Here is a 16,201-nt window from a genome sequence, read left to right on the forward strand (position 1 = left end):
AATTTATAGATATTAATAAAACCAATTACTTTTAAAGTAAGGTGACGTCATTGATTACATCATTCACAACATAAAATTATATAAAATATTATAAACAACAAAATTTTTATTTCAAATAAAAATGTAAAATTAAATTGATTTTTAATATTTAGAAGCCATAAATAATATTTAAATCACGGAAGTTATGCATAATAAAACGCATTATTTTTTTAATAAAATGACAACAAAGTATCGGTTACCATAAATAACTTATCCAGCAATGGGTTTACCATAAGTTGTATTACTCGCCGAAAGGCAAATCGCCAAAATCCGTGCAACCGGTAGATTGCGAGCTCACCGAGAACGTCAAAAATCTTAACAAACTTTTTCGCCGACGTTTAAAATCGGAAAACTTTCAGAGGTTTTTTGATTGTTATTTATCATTGTTAGTACATGTTTCTTTTTACTTGCTCTTTGTGAGATATGGAATTTGACTGAAATCATTCTTTCATATTAATAGCTTTATTTATTTGTAAAATTGCGTATTTACATCATTTTGAATTGCTTGCTTACCGTTCAAGTCTTTATTGTTTAACCATTACGTATCCATCAAATCTGTATTTGGATGACGTAACACATAAAAGCTTCATATTATCTGCATAATTTTTATAATTGATTAAGTAAAGTATAAACGCTATTTTGCAACTTAACGAATTACAAAAAGTAGAGTAACTGTTTTTCATACTCGCAAATCAAAATATAATCGACATTTTCTATTTCGAAAACATTTTCTCTTTTCTTCAGTTTATAATCTTTTTGTTTAATGCATTTGCGAAATAAATTACTATTATTATTTTCATCGAAATAACACATGATTAAAGTAGTTAAACATATACGGTGCAAATACATGTAATCATTATTTTATTTTATTTTTATTTTTATTTTTTTTTTTTTGAAAAAGAAATTTATGTTTGCCTTAGATTCATTCGTTTGTTTTTAAAACAAATTTGTGTTTACTTTGAAATCTTAAATTTTTATTTTTTAATTTGAGCAATTGTTTACAGCAGTCATAAAATATTATAGTGTTTCAAATGTTAAATTTTAATTTCCTAACTAAAGCATGACTAGGGAACAAAATTTCTAAATGTGGGCAGTTTGGTTTGGGTCACTTAACTACGGTACATTTGAAATGGATCGATGGAGATAACTAGGAGGTGTTTAACCATCGAAGGTAATTCACTTGCTAAATGCATTGACAACTTAAGCAGAATTTTAATTAGATTTGTTAGATCATGTGCACTATCTTTAGTTTCTAATAATATGCATATACAACAATGCACAAACATGAGGAAAATTTTGTATTTCTTAAGTTCAGCATTTTAATCCTTCACTAAGTTCGCTTTTTCTAAATGCAATTATAATTCTTTTACATTGTAAATCCCTCGGAAGTTTTAATTGTTTTCATCGCTGATAACTGCTTTATCACTTTATAACTGTTTTTATTATTTTTTCCGAAAAGACAAAAGTAATTACCGCATTTCATCTTACTTTTAGTGAGATAAAATAGCTTTTTAGAAAGCATACTTATATTAGAATGTGTGTGTGTGTTTAATTATGGCAAAGCACACTAAGGCTATCTGCCTAAGGGGAGGGATGCCTTCGTGGAGGACTTTCTAAGGGAAACTGGCTCGTATACACGTTACACATGGGGAAAACCACGAAAACACCCATGCAGCCAGCCCGTTCGCGGGATTCGAACCTCGGACCGAACTACCAGTGTTCAGCGACTTTACCGCTCGGCCGCTGGTGGGCTTATATTAGAATGATTTCTATGAGGTTGAGGAAATCGTTAGAACATATGTACATTATTTGTTTCAGGAATTTGTTGCAAACAAATAACATAATCTTAAAAAAAATATGATCTTCATAATAAAATTATTTAAAAAAAAAAAAAAATTCTCACTTTGTTTCTTGTTCATTATTAAGGAGATTCTGTTCCGCAAGTTAACACTTTGTTCAATTCCACTTTTGCCAGTATAAGAGGAACTATAATGTTCGGAATCGACTTTGATATAGTTGAAAGAGGAAGAGGTTTCTGCTAAAGCTATATTGATTGGATGCAATCCATTGTATAAAGAAATGTAAGATTGCTAGACAGAAAAGACCAACATAAAAGTAGGACGTTAAAAGGAGCTCTCAGAAGATACTTATTAAATGAACAGGAGCGAGAAAGTGTGAACGAAAGTTAAGACTGTATATCAACTTGGAGCTATTTTATCGCTGCTGAAATTTTATATCGGACGGTTATTCATCCAGGTTAATATATTGCTTTCGTAAAAGATAAGTAACTCATTAAGATAGAGCGTTGTCTTACGATATAAACGAAACTAAAAGTTCACACAGAAACTCCTTGATATATCAGAAGAAATAAACTGTTTAGACGATATACAGTCTTTGGATAAAACAAATTTCCGAGGTTTAAGATTTCTGATATCAATAAAGTGTTTCTTTATTAATTGGTGTAGATTTCCCAAAAATGCAGTCACGAAGACTGAAAATGCTTCAATCTGCCCTTATTTGAATTAGACAGAAAACCGGTGAGGATTAAACTCTTAAAATAAAATTGCAGAACGAGATCTTTAAAACTTTTTTGAGATTCTTATACAGTAACATATTTAGATTTTCTCTTTTCTCATTTAAAGAAAGTATTGTTGCGTTTTTCTCTTCTGACACCAGTTGTTACGTTATTTTCTTCCTTCACGTTCGTACGGGGTTCGTGAGCATTTGGAGTGAATAATGACGACACTTGATGAAGTATCGAAATACACTTTATTTACCAATATTGATCAGAACAGCTCCAAAACACTTTTACAATCGTCGAAGATCTACTATAAAGACGCTGCAACAATCAGCGACACAGCCTCTACACTGTCAGGCTATCACGGTGGAGACAGCTTCATTGGAAAGCACCAGAGTACAGCTCCTGACTCTGTTCGGTCGTTCTCGAAACTCCACGTACTCTCGAGACTCTCCACGCTACAACTCGCGATGAACTGGACTACACACAGAGCACAGCTCCCAACTCTTCGGTTCAACCGTTCCCGGAGCTCAGCACGCTTTATCGACGATGCACAAACCGGGATATACTAGGAGACTCTCTGATACACTCGACGACCCACTCGGCACTCGCTGGCCGGCTGTCAACTCGATCGTCTCCGCACGGACTAACTACATGAAACACACACATTGACTGTGGACCAGCAGGGTTTATATAGCTTTCGGCCTGTGTTCGAGAACATTCTGGGCTAAACCGGTAAGAATTCGTTCCAGAGGGTTCTCCATCCGTCCATGGCATATCGCCAATTTTGTCGTCAAATGTCGCTAAATGGGCGATTTCTCGCCAAATGTGGCAACCCTGCCTTCCACTGCCATTTTATGGCAACCTTAAACTTGCTTTGCGGGGAAGCTATCTTACCGCGCCTGGACATTTCGTAACAGTATAAATATTTTGAACTCCTATATAAGTAGGTTGAAAATTCAAAACGTGAAATTGTCTCAAATATACATTACTTAAATTTCGTGCGATGGATTAAAAAATCTCCTTGATAGCTAAGCCAGATGAACAGGAAAACATCAACGCTTTATTGAAATAAGCACAATTTATCAAATAAAGGCGAGATACATAGATAAAACAAATTATGCTTAACAAGCAAAAAATATCTGAGACAATCAAAATCAACTTATATATGTGATTCCGAGTAAAGGATATAGAGACACACATATTTAGAAGGGATGTAAAACAAAAGCTGGTAGCAATTATGAACCCTTTTTACTAACTGTTTTAACAACATAAACAATAGTAAACAAAGATACATAACATTTCTGTGTTCTTCTTGAAAAGTTGGTGAAACTTAAGTTTGAAGAAAAATCTTTCAAAAGCCCAAATTAGTTATTACTGAGCAGGAGCTCAATGCAGTCAAACTATATAGCTGAACTAAATGGTTCAAATTAAGTGAAGAATTGAACTAAGTGGCTTGAATTAAGTGAGAAATTGAACTAAGTGACCCGCATTAAGTGAAGAATTGAACTAAGTGGCTCAAATTAAGTGAAGAATTGAACTAAGCGACTCGCAGCACCATGCGATCGGTGCTTACAGTGTTACATAAGCACTTTCGAAAACTCAAAGAAATATCGCTTCCAGGGATTCAAGAAGGTTTCCCGAATGCAGACAAAATGTTGCTACTTCGTGAGAAATCACAAATGTCGCCAACCTGGCGACAAAAAATTATTGCATTGACCCAGTAGAAGAATTTTTGCCCATTTCTCTGATTGTAGCCGTCCTATCATTGTAATTCAAATAAAAATCGATTCAGACACTACAATATACTACACTAAGTAAACACTATAAGGGTCCACAAATTTTGGTTAAACATAATCCAAAATAACATTCATAAAACGTGCTAAAATTAACACAAGGAATAAACATAAATACAATCAAACAGACACAAACGTTTATATAAATTTACAGCAGTATTTTAAGGGTCATCTCTATACTGAAATAAATTTCCGTACACATTGTATTGTTTTGAATGAATTTACTATCCCCATGCTCCAACATGGAGTTTGATTTAACAAGTTCTGACATAAAATGTGGGAAATCATAAATAAATTCCTAGCACGCCTACAAAGTTATTATATGAAGTATATCTGTGATGTTCAGAGCGTCTGAAGAATCAAAATGCTTCTGCTCTGAGATTCGAAAATAGATAGCTCTACTTTCAAGTGCCCATTTAATGGTTATACGCATGTATTCAATGTTTCTTTAAAAATATTATGGAGTAGACGACTCAGCCTTCCAGTTCAAAATTCTCCACGTCTATCTATTAACCTTTCCGAAAAAATAAAACGTATTTTGATAAAACTAACTTTCATTAACTTTCATTCAGATTAAGTGCTTAATAGGTATATTGTAAAGAAATATGTAGAGGATATATGCAAGAAGAAAGAAGAAAGAACAAAACACTTCTATATAATCAGTTAAAATCAATATTATCTTGCTTATCTACCTCAGAACTAAAACGTCCAATTTTCTAATACTTTTATACTTATTGTTTTAGAAAAAACTTCAAATTATAGTAAGGGTGTTGATGATGCTTGTGAGATAGAAATAATGTGCTTGTTTTATTTATTAACACTGTGTTTATATACATTTTAGTATACCTATATTTATAGCATCTACGTTGTTTCCTATACCCGTCAGTTTGACGGGTATAAGAAGCAACAACAAAAACGTTGTTTCCTATACCCATCAAATTGACGGGTATAGGAAACAACGTAGATGCTTTATAAAAAGGTTAATGATATTTAAAAATACTTACAATCTTAATAATAGAACTACCAATAACCGCCTCTTTGATGAATGTGTATTTATTTTTATCTGTGTACAAATGTTACGGTAGTTTTCGTGTTAACAGACTTACCAGAGAAACCTTCGCTAAAACTATTCTTTCTAACAATATAGCATCTTTTCTTAAAATACTCATGATGACTAAAGAAGGGTATTTCGTCGAAATAAAGTAAAACTAGTACTTTCCTCTAAATCTATAACGATATTGCTAATAATAAATCTTATACTTTCTTTTCGATCGTTTGTACTCGCACTAAGTGAGGCTTTTCTTAAAAATAAATAAAAATTCTAAAATCAATGTAAATGAATAACACAAATAAATTTTCAATAAAAAAGGAGAAAATCTGAAAGGTTTCAGATTATAAATTGCATCCAAAGTACCGTTTATTTAACATTTTGTGTGTTACCTTTATTTATTAAATTTCATGTTCTTCGCACTTAAACCGTAAAATTCAGTTCAATAGTAATATGGCAAAATCATTTTAAATTGAGCATATCTTTAGAATTTCCGATACACAGACTGACGCGCTGGAGATAAAAATGTTTTTTCCGTAGAACGTTGCCATTGCTCGCTTTGAAATCCTTGAGTTTTTCAATCAAGAAATTCGTTAAAGTTTTAGAAAAAACGAAACCGATAATAAAACGAATTCCAAATCTCAAATTCGGGCTTCCAGATGCCTCTATTCGCAGTAGGATTTACTTCATCCAAAACCGGATGGCTCTAGGTACCGTTGTTTTATCACAATACGAGAAGCATACATACATTTATGCACATTCTTCATTATTTAATGTCTTCAAATATAATACAGGGCGATAATATTTGGTGGCAACAAAGTGAAAAGTGAATCGGACATTCAGAATTATTCGATGTAAAACCGCAAAACGGAAATATTAGTTTCTGAAAACGAAAACGTTTGGACTAAAAAAATAAGAAAAATAATAATAATAATTAAAAAAAATAATCTCCCCACAAAAATTTCTATTTTGTATACTTATTGAATGAAAGCTCACTGATTCAAGCTAGGAAAAAAAATAAACTGGATAAAAGAAATTTTTATCTACATTTTACCTTTGGCTTGGACTGTTCTAACAACGACAAATATTATGTCGAAAGTTGTGGATGAAGTTGTAGCCATTCCTCATTATTATTTTCTAATTCTCCGATTCGTTTTGTTTTCATCAAAAGATATTGACATCTAAACTTTTCTTGTCTGTGTAAGATTCTTGTTAAATTGAGTATCCATGGCTACTAGCATACTTGGACGAGTGTGTAGCAACTCTTTGCTTACTTCTTAAAAATGAAATCCAAGGAGAATTAAAATACCTTTTCATTTTAACTCAATATTTCACAGTTGGTCCCTCTCGGGCTTACAGGAAGCCTCCACTTGGGTTTGAACTTAAGATAGAAAATAAGAAGCTAAGCTAATGCTACTAAACTAAAACTTAGCCGAGGTTGTACAGAAATAACTAAACAAGGTGACTCTTATTTCAACCTCACCGGCGAATACTAACAGATACGTGCAATACGGCCGAACGTAGTAAGATTGGCTTAAAGCAACCACGTGGCCAGAAGGCAGAATGCACTCTACTGAGAACTTCTGAGTTTTTCTATGGAAGTAACTAAAACTTCCCATTACATACTGTTTCTACCTCATTTACATAAAACGCGATACTGAAAATTCATTTTGGCAAGGAGTTGTAGGTGGAAAACAAGAAAGTAAAGGAAAGCGGTTCAAAATTAAAAATAACTGCCAGAAAATTAAAATAACCCCTACATCTGATTATAATTTTTTCCCCTATTCACCCTATATTTCCTGTTTCATAAAAAAAGTAGTGCATAATTTATCTAAGCGAAGAGTTTGTATAATTCATTTTCTTCTCAAATAATTTTACATAAAAATGTTGTAATTTCATTTTTACTAATTGCAAAACTGGAAAAACGTTAGTACACTACAATTACCTCTATTAATAAATATGAAAGAGAATAGATTTTATTTACAAATAACGAAAGTCTATTAAGCTAAACTTTTATTATAACTTTCATTTATTACTCCTAAAAACACCATGGTAATTTTTAAGTAAAGTTCTAAACTTACAGTACCTAATATTAAACAATTTGATTATGCTTATCTCAGCAAAAACAAAAGTCTTGTTTCTGTTTTTGAAAATGCCTTCTTACCTCTTTAGCAATTATTGATAAGTATGTGGTTTCCTTTTTGCGACAGATTTTCTTTTCACGTAGTACTATTTATTTTGCGTCAAATATTACGGCGCATTTAAAATATTTGTTAGTCTCAAAGATGGATACAGACATTAATAATTATTGGTAAATATTCAAGAAATTAAAAAATAGTGTTTTGAAATCTTAATTAAAATTAATTAACACATTTGAATACTGAAACTAATATACGTATATAATTGCTTCATAAGGAGAGATTGTCCTTATAATAATCTTTCGTTGCATTTGGCAAAACTCCAAGAATACATTTAATACTTATATAAATGCAATGTGTTGTTTTCTATGCCATACCAGTTTTAAATACCAAATTTCAGAAGTTTTTTTAATTATCTCATAATATATATATATTTTTTTTACAGAAGCCTGTTCAGAGTTTCATGTCATGTTTATAAATTTTACCTAACATGTAATATGTGTTTCTCCCATTGATGTAAAAATCTTAAATACTAAATTTGAAAGGTCTTGAATTTATGTTTCAATATAGTGTTTTATTACAAACTTGTATAGGCTTCAAGTAAAGTACCACTTTCTATTAACCATTAAACCTTGTTATGATCATCCTTTAACCTACCATTTACAGTTGTCCATTTCTATCCCAAATCTAATCAATTCTTTATGTGAATGCAAGAAACCGTAGATACAGAAATAGGAAATTTTCTGTATTTAAGGAAGTTTCATGAAAATTCCTCTATTTCTCAACAATCTCCTGTATTTTTACTGGAACTAAATGTAAGAATTTTTCTGCCAAGTGCCGAAATTTCTCTACACAAGTTTTATATAAAAGCAATCGGGGACGGAAATATCGTAGCGCACATACACACATAGACAGACATAATTCAGACATAATTTTAAAAATAGAAAATTCATATTGTAGGAAAACTAACCCGAGCTTATTCACTCAAAATACACTATCAGTGTTTGGACTGAAAGCAGAACCTCGCTTACCGATGTATAAAGATTGACAGAGTTTCTAAAAAAAAATCTGATGTGTACACCACATGACTTCCTTGTACGGAATATTAAAGTATGTGTATTTTTCTTGCACTTCATTCAAGCTCACTGGATTGAATTAAATCTACTTCGTCGATAGCTCATAAACCACAACAGAATAAATGCATTCTTTAAAATTCACTATATTTATTTACCATAGCGACACTCTTAGTGCTATGTTCATTTAACAGCTTTACATTTCATTCATTTTATAATTCAGAATCCACAAAATTTATATCATTTTAAGAATTATCTAATCGTTACCACATGTTCTGTTCAAATACTATAATAAATCTAAAACGAATATATAAAAGAAATTAAGCAAATAAAAAAAAAAAAAAACGTTTTTCACATACAATTCAGTAATTCACCTTCAATTAATTCAGTTCTCACTTCGCGACAAGGCAAAAATACATAAAAATCTCAAAAAATCTATATTAAAAATTACGAAGCAAATCTTAAACACTTATTTCTTCGAAAACATTCCAGGATGGAATAAGCATGATTTAATTAGCAATAATAAATGAAGGCGTTATATTTGCTGTGGCGAAGCTTAGTTTCTCTAGATTGGCAACAAATCCACCATTCGTCTGTTTCAAATGTAAGCAAACATGGCAGCCATGGTATTTAAAAATTAGGCTTAGTTGCATTTTGAAATGGAAAAGAACTTTTAAATTGTTGATAATTGTACAAATATTGCTTGAAGATTTCCTTAAGGCATAAAAACCTTAAGCGGGAGATAAGAACAACATAATTCAATAACAATTTATAAACAAAAAATGCACAATATATAAACATATAAGAATAAAGAAACTGAGCTCACTGAGCCGAGTAACAGAGTGGATATATATACATATATTTATATAGTGTTGGTGTGGCCGATTGCAACCAAAATACCAAGTGCACATCTACATGTTATAGCAGTCCTACATACAAAATTTCAACGTTCTGAGACTACTCATTTTTTAGTTATACCAGATATGTACATACGTATGTACGCTCAAACGCCACGAAAAATTCTCTTCAGAATTCCTTTTAAATCAGTTTTCTAATTTTCTAATTTCTAATTTCTAATTTTTTTGAGGAGAAGTAAGTGTCCTTTATTCTGTCCTTACGTACAGATGTCACACAAAAACATCGTTAAATTGCATTCCGTAGAGGTCAAAATTTATATTTCTTTGAAATATGGATCTGAAATTTTTCGGGAATATAATACTTCCTTTTTATTTCGTACAAGGAAGAAAAAACATCCTTACTTACAAGTAGCAGTACGATATGATAAACACAGAAACAAGTTCATTAATTATTTAATGCTTTTCACCAATGTCGTTTTTTTCTTAGGGATGGTTAAAAATATTTAAAAGGTTATTATTAATACATTAAAACTTTCCTTAAAAGGATTATGCCATGTTTATAAATAAATAATTCATGCCCGGGTTAATGCTTGTATGTACAAAAAACGTCTCAGCAGGTATTTTTAGCGCATTAAAATTAATTTTCATTTAATAAATTTAAGAAATCTTACGCAGGTCTGAATAAATTTCAGAACATAATAGAATAACAATTTAAATTGCGAATCATTTAATTTTTTCTCTAAATGAAGAGGTTGCTTAAAATAGATATTATCAGCCAAAAGTAATAAAATTATATTATGTAAAAAAAAGAGAAAAAAGAGGAAAATTAAAAAAAAATTGTAAATCATTTCGCAAAAAAGAGACTGATCTCTCTCTCAGCCTCTGTCTTATTATTATTTTTTTAAGTAGAAGGTTTTACAGATAAGCTAATTCGATCTTTACTCTTAATACAAAAACGGAGGCGGAGAGCAATTAGCGAAACGTGAAAAAGGCGTTGGACTTTCGATTAAACTGTCAGATAATTATTTTGGGGCTTGTGCGACGTTAATTAATTAAATGGTTCTGCATCAAATTGACAATAAAATAGCTATAGCTGCTGACGTAGTACTACTGTGCGATAGCTATAGCTAATGAAATACTGGGCAATTACGTTCACATCGAATTGAAAGAAAGAAATTACAAAGATGAAAAATTGTTCTCAGTTTCCCAGCTAATAAATTGTTTTTCTGTTAAATTAACTGAATATATGGGTTTGTCCTTCCACAAATAACAGGCCTTGGCTTATAATAAATAATACAATTTTGGATAACTGTATGCAACTTCCTTTTTGTAAGGCTTACTGTTTTGTTTTACAAAAAGAGAATAAATTTATCATGAACTAAAGCTGGCTAAATTGTCCGAAGAAAACACTTTTTTTTATATATTCAGGCTTATTCAGATGGAATTTTAAAAGTATTACCACTAGTGGAAAGTATTTATTAAAAAATTCTAGCTCAAGAGATCTAGGGATAAATATAAAGTTGCTTTCTAAATATTTAAGCCATTTCTTTTTTAAGTATATGAGTCTCTACCGAGTGATAAATAATAATTTATCAAATTGCCCCATACCATTTGGCAACGCTGTTTTCAATAGCTCGTTTTAAGTCATTTTAATTCCTGCCTTTCTGGAGGATAAATTTTTAAACCAGTATATTTAACATAAATGTTCAACTCCTTAAAATATTTTTAGATCTTAAACGGGAATCTGCGTAAAAATTAGTTTGCAAATTTTTAAATGTTAGGAATTTCATTTTTCACTTTCTTGCAGGAAGTGAAGGAAGTATTGTAATCGCGAAAAACTTCGGGAAATATACGTCAACATATTTCAGCGAAAAACATATTTCAACGAAATTATCCATTTTGATCGCTCTCGAATCCAATTTAACGATGTTTCAGTATCATATCTGTATATACGAACATAATAATATCCTCTTTTTCACAAAACAAATTGCAAAATGGAATTAAATAGATTCAAAACAGATTTCTTAGTGACGTCTGTACGTACGCATGTATGTATCTCGCATAACTCAAAAACGATTAGCCTCATAACTTTGAAATTTCGTACATGGGACTGCTGTAACATGCAATTGAACCCTTTTCTTTTTAGATGCAATTGGACGCACCAAAAGTATGTAAATATATATAGGTTAGTTACACAATTACTCAGTTCCCGGTTCAGAGAGCTCAGATTTTTATGCTTATATGTTGGTAAATTATGGATTTTTTGCAGTAAAAGTGATTGAATTACGTTTTTCTTATGTTACGGTTAAGGCTTTCATGATTTTAGTTAATCTGCATGCAAATAGTTTTAGAATTATCAACAGTTTTATAGTTTAAATGGCAAGTTAAGCCTAACGAATCACCCAATTGTTTACATTCGAAACTCATAGTAGAACTAGTGAATTAAATCAGTTTGTGCGCCAACTTCAGTGTCTTTTTGCCGATTGGGACCAAAGGTAAACTTTCGGTTTTGTGCTCCGAAATATTCATCTTCCTCTTCGCTAGTCGAATTGGTTGTTCTTGTGTACAAACTCAAATTTTAACTGTAATTTTTTTTAAACTGTATTTGATGTTCTACGCTTTTCTGTATTTTACAATTTTTTGCAGATGTTTTCAGTATTTATATATTTTAGCCCTGCCGCGAATTGGGAACTGAATTAATTGAATGTAAAATATATCTGTAATGAAATTCGAGGAAATAAGTTTAAATGAAATGTAGCAAAATGTGTGTATGCTATAATAGGCCGTACAAGAAAATCATATGGTGTCCATCTCAGATTATTTTTAAATTTTCAAATATCTGAGATTGGAACGCAAAGATAAAGTCTGCGAGACATTAGACCTGAAACACTGATATTTCATTTTAATATTTTTAATATATAAAAATATTTGCTTATCAACTAACTAGAAAGCCGGCTGTCATACGAAATGACCGCTGTTCTAGATATTATAAATTGTAATTAAAATGATTTGTGCAAAGGTGTCTGCTAAGTTAAACTGAATTACACAGGGCAGGTGGCGAAGACGCCCCTTTGCTTACTGCCCCACAGGGATTTCCCTTCTACTTATTTAATTGCTTAAAGTAGAGTGCAATGAAGGAAACCACTGAACCAATTAAGGTACATTTCTTAAGAGTCACCGCTAGCTCAATAAATAAAGGTGATTTAAATAATGAAATGTTAATTCACATGTCAAAGATCTCTTTGTACGCAACATTTCTTGTGTAGATCTTTCTATCATTTTTAAGCTCGCCTAGCAGAGGACCATCAATTATTTTTAATTTTACGTCCGTTCTTTCACGAATTTTTGAACAGGCAACATAAAGTAGACCGTGGCCAAATGCAGGCTCAGGTAAAAAAATGCTAACACGCTTAAGCGTTTGACCCTGAGACTCATTGATGGTCATAGTAATGGCAAGTTTTACAGGAAATTGTCTACGTCTCAATTGAAACGGCAACCCTGTGACGTGGCAACTTCACCCCATTGGCTGGTACAGTTAGGAATGCAACCAATAAATTATCGGCGGCAAACCGACACTTAAGCCGCATATATATATATGTATGGGGTGAAGTAACATCATCTCCTTCGAAACGGCTGGCTCCCGGGCTTAGCGAAGCACACCGTTGGATTCCGCAGGTCCATTGCACGCCATTTTGACCTTTCGCGTCTTCTTGGGACTTTAATTAGCCGAGGTATTATTTAAAAACTAATTTTCTCCTACGTTTTCTCTACATTTTCTACTTTCTTTCTTGGGTTTTCCCTATTACAGGGATTTGGCTAAGTGCCAAATTCTTTTTTCTCGAACATTTACGGAACGGCGCGGAGTTGAAATTCGAACGCGTATCCTCGGATTCCAAAAAATTCTCCGAATCCGTCGATACTGTTCTAATCTTCGTACGACTTTAATTAGCCGAGATATTAATTAAAAGCTGCAGAAACGTTAATTTGCGCGCTCATTTTTCCGAGTGGCAACAATAAACTATCGGCGACACACACTTTAGCCGCTAATATATATAAAGATTAGCATTATTCTTTTATATAAATCATAAGATCAAATATATATCTTAATATTTCCAGTTAAAACCGTATCGATTTCCAATGCATGAGTTGCAATTAAAAGCAATCGACAAAATTTCCCATTTTTGTTCTCATTATTACAGTTCGCTCTCAGTTCCATTTATGATAACGGATCGATACTGTTTTATTTCCAATACTGAAGGTACTTCACTTTCAATTTCATTCACGAATTCCATCCATAACCTCATAGAAAATCATAATTAACATTTTCTTCTGCTCCCGAATTTTTTGCTTTAAATAAGATTTCAATTAATAATCATGTTCATGTAGGAAATGAAGATATATTATTAAGTAATCACACAACCATACTTCTCGGATGGTTAAAACGGGAAAAGAACCATTAGTGCTTACATGTACTGGTTAATAATACAGAAATATTATTGTTCCTTTTACTCAAGAATGTTATTCTATTGATTTAGTAGAAATATTCTTTTTTATTATTGATTTATAAAGCATGCAGATTTTGTTTTAGTTCATTCTATATGGTAAATAAACGAAACAAACAGAAACTAATTAGTAGCTAATGAAAAACCTTGGATGCGAGGTATAACGGTAAAATAAATTTCTACGGCGAAAAGGCATAATATTTATTCGGATCTGAAACCTTTACCCTGAAGCAGTTTATTGAATTTTGAAAACGTGATTAACGAATAAAGAAGGAAATACTAGATAGCTGCATTCGCTCCTAAAATTAGAAAGAGTGCATAATTATAGGGTAGTTCAAAGAAATTCCTCTTGGGCAGCTTATCAGTTGAATCAACATTATTAGCAAATTTTATTTGCTTGCTTCAGAACAGAAGGAAGCTGGTTTCTGTAAAATCTTCAAAGGATCTAAATAGTTATTAAATTAAAAATACATAAATGTGATTTTATTTATCTCGGAAGACTTATCAATAATTCTATACTCTTACTTAGATCCTCTCTCGAATAAAAATTATGACTTTAGCGAGCACGTTCACTGTGAAAGTATAAATGACAGTTTCAAAAACAACGAATGTTATACAAATTAACAAAGCAACAAGCTTGTGACTGCCAGGTTATCATTGCTGCTCTTTACTAACTTGGCTCACCACCACATAATACCCTTTATAGCTCAAACCAGCCAGGCTCCAGACCTGGCAAAGTTTGTCCTGCAGATTTTTGCTCCATTTAGCACCCTTTTCATGTACAAGATAACAACAATATCCTTGAATTTGGCGTAGATTTTGTTAAGATCGCAATCGAACTCGAGGGCAAACAGGTACAAGTCTCTCTTCATCAGGAGCAAAGAGATCTGAAAGACTGGAAAGCAACGAGCGCAACGTATTTCTATCCTATGGAATTAAAGAGAACGAGAAAGTAGCACCATCTATCGGCAAAAATAGCAATGAAATTGAAAAATTAAGTTAGTAAAATTTTAAAAGCTTCAATAAGGACTGGATTGGACTTGACGTCCTTAACTGAACAAGATAAATTTTTGTGAATGTTAAAAACTTTAAAAAAAATCCAATTAACCAATTAAAGAAGCTTTTGAAGTAATTTTTGCACACCCAATGTCAAAATTCTGATTAAATTTCTAACTATGATTAGCTATCAAAGGCTAGTTAATTTCATTTTTTCGGACGTAAAACTGATATGGTTAATTGATACGAAACTTTAAGGTTCTTTTAATTTGGCCGATAATTCTATTAACTTAGCTTTTCAATTTCATGGCTATTTTTGACGACAGATGGCGCTACCTTCTCCTTCGCTTTACTGCCGTACGGTAGAAATATGACCGTTGTGCCCACTGCTTTCCATTTTTGCAGATTTCTTTGCTTTGAGGAAGAAGGGTATGTATCTGTTTGCCTAAACGCAGAGGAAATCAATATTCCGGCCCCTACCTCTTACTTAAAAAAGAAGCTGCTTCAAAAAGCTGCCCTGAAATGGCAAGAGGAATGGGATTTATCGGAACGCCCAATTCCTGTTGCTATTTCATGATATCGGGAGACCTACATACGATATCTTCCCAAAAGGGAACTTTCAAAGACAGGTGTCCATCCCACAAATCACCAACTTTGTCACGGATGACGGACCGTTTCCTGTTTATTTCCTTCGCTCTGGCACTTCCGAAACTGCAACCTGCATCTGCGAAGCAGAAGGCTTCCCAGACCACTACGTCTATCAATACCCTCTCAAAATTGTCATTCACCTACGTCAGGGCTTCAGTAATGTAGACACTCACAGGCGCTTTCAAAATCGTGTGACTGTATAAGATATGTCAGACTATCATCCCGATTGCAGCACTGGGATAGGACCTCTACCAGGCCATATAAGAATTTCTCTCGCCCAGCTGCCCCGACTTTAGTTAACAAAACATCATATTTTCTGCAATGCAGAGGCATATCACAATGTAAGGCGTACCACGAACTTAAGCATACTCATTTCATTCGTATTTGTCTTAACTGTCGATGGGTATTCCTATGAGCTCCAGTGAGTTGTTACTTACAGCCAGAGGAGGACGTGGGACGTATACCTGCTTACCTCTGTTAGAGGTTAAGTGTCCGCGCCCTCCATCACCTGTCTACTAAATATAGTTTTATATTGCATTACTTTTCATTGCACTATGTATTTAATATCGAACTACTTTTTCATTGC

The sequence above is a fragment of the Stegodyphus dumicola genome, chromosome 9 (genome assembly GCF_044657685.1).
Source record: "Stegodyphus dumicola isolate Sdum_Otavi_A_Nest chromosome 9, ASM4465768v1".
NCBI classification, from domain to species: domain Eukaryota; kingdom Metazoa; phylum Arthropoda; class Arachnida; order Araneae; family Eresidae; genus Stegodyphus; species Stegodyphus dumicola.